The sequence below is a fragment of the Lipotes vexillifer genome, unplaced genomic scaffold, assembly GCF_000442215.2.
Source record: "Lipotes vexillifer unplaced genomic scaffold, Lipotes_vexillifer_v1.1 scaffold677, whole genome shotgun sequence".
NCBI classification, from domain to species: domain Eukaryota; kingdom Metazoa; phylum Chordata; class Mammalia; order Artiodactyla; family Lipotidae; genus Lipotes; species Lipotes vexillifer.
Genome location: NW_006795070.1, coordinates 845,616 through 848,004, shown reverse-complemented (window position 1 = coordinate 848,004; position 2,389 = coordinate 845,616).

Below are 2,389 nucleotides of genomic sequence, written 5' to 3'. Positions count from 1 at the left end.
GCTGAACCCAAAGAAATAAAGAAAATGAGAAGATGCTATCTTATTCCAAAATCACCCTTTATAGCCAAGTCTTCTTTTTTCTTCTCATTTAATGTTAAATCCCACATATTTGTTTGGATTATTTAATCTTATAAATGTCTACTTCTTCACATTATTGCCAGGAAGGACAGGTAGCTTTTTTTTTTACAGTTTCCTGTTCCATTATTTTCTCTCCTGTAACACTATAAAAAAGTGAGTATTTCCCTGAAATCACTCTTGTCAAAAGCGGTAAGTAAAATAAGATCTCAGATGAATATGAAAATCAGGTCTTCGATAAAATGTGATACCATGCTGTAAGTGCCTGTCTCTTAGACCTCTGATAATTCATAAAACATCAAATGATCTGCTTTAGATGTGAAATCTCAAGTGATTCCAGAATGTAACTTTGCTTAACTGCCATAAATTGAAGGATTTTAGTGGGGCTTTTACAAGTGTTAATAAATCTCAGTTTCAACCCCTGTGTATTTCTCTCTCTCTCTCTCTCTCTCTCCCACCGCCCCCCCAATTTAGATATTAACCTTCACATTAAACATGTTTTCTCATGATGAGAATCATTTATGCTTGCTTGATACAAACATTCCTTACCAGTGGAATAATTAGATATCATATTGCTTTCATTCCTTTTTTGGATTATTAAGTAACCCAGGTGGCAATAAAAACATAGTGCTATGGATGACACAAATATAAGAATAGTGAGATACATTTCAACGTGTTTGAAAGTAAATGATTTTTCAAATATGCTTCACAGAATTTTCATGAATATAGAAGACATTCAACTGTAAGTGGCAAGAGAAAACTGAACACACAATTAGGAGGAAACAGCTAAAACACAGTTTTCCATTGTACAGATGTATTTATACATCCATGTACACATTTACACTAGAAAGTTTTTGCACAAATTAATGTGTGGGTTTGTACCTATATGCTGCAGAAATAGAGAAGCCAGGGAAGGATACAATTAATTATGAAGACATTTTGCTTACTCACGATGTCAGATCAAATCATTCAGGCATAGGGATTTTATTTATTAGAGTTTTGCAGGGTGAAAGTGCTAAATCATCAGGACTGACTAGGAAAACCACTTAGATTCTCAGGATAATATACAACCATCATTTCTCATGGATCCCAAGTCTGAATGCATTATCTTTTTCAGAATTCTAATTTAGACAATCCAAGATATATTGATTCAAATAGGTAGTGAGCTGAAGGGATGACCAGACAAAGTATCTGTAATTCTCATTCTTATCCTATCAATTGAGTTTCAAGCTCAAAAGAATTGAATGGAAATCCTTCCTTCCTCTTGTGGTCTAGAAAATTACCTTCCCCAGTCTCAGAAGAACTCCCAGATGACAGGAAAGTACATGTCTCTTTTCTTAGTAACAGAAAATCCGAGGGCTTTATGGAACAAGGGTTTGGGGGGATGGGTGGGAAACTGCACAAGTACAGAGTGAAAGGGGGAAGGCTAACAAGATCATTGATTAGTGGATGATGTGATTCGTCTGCCACAGAATGTAATGTTTTCTTGGATTGCCTTAATGGTGGTCTAGTTTCTAGATAAAGGAGGTGATGGTCCTTATCTATACTGCTACTCTCCAACCACTCCTGATAAATTTGCTTCATTCAGTCCTCAGTGATTAACTAAAGTGAGTTTGAGGGGAGCAATTAGCAACCATGCCATTTAAGATTGGGTGTTTAGACTAGAAAAGAGACATGATTGTGGGTTTTAAATTCTTATAAGACTATCACAAGAGAGAGAGAATAGATCTGTTCTTCATGACTCCAAAAGTAATAAACTGAAATCCATCACTAAATTTTCTTCCAAGGTTCTTTCTATTTCTGGGATCCTGTGACTTTGATCATGTCATTTGCCTTTCAAACCAGGTGATAATTGAATCTCTCCAGGTATATGAGAGTCCTTTTTCCTTTAAAAGGTCTCCATAGAACAACATTTACTTATGTACATTGATTACCTATTTATTTAAAGTCTACATTCTTTACTGAGGTGGAGAAGAGCTATGGACTACCCTTCAGGGAAAATCAGAATATACTAACACTCAGTATTTAACTTTGGGTAAGAGGTACAACCTAAAAAGAAGTGCTCGTAAATAGATAGAAGTAAGGATTCTTTTTAGGAAATGTAGGAAAGTAAATAGGAGAAATAATTTTAAGAAAGCCTATTTCAGTAGCCTTAAAAAACTAAACTCTCCAAAGAGAAAATTATGAGAAGGTCAAGAAAGACAATCTTTGTGGAAATTATATTTGCTGCATAAATGTAATGCTTTTGTACACATATAGTCACACATATAGTTAGAAAATCCTGATTGGCTGAACAAAAGAAGCTTAAAAAAAA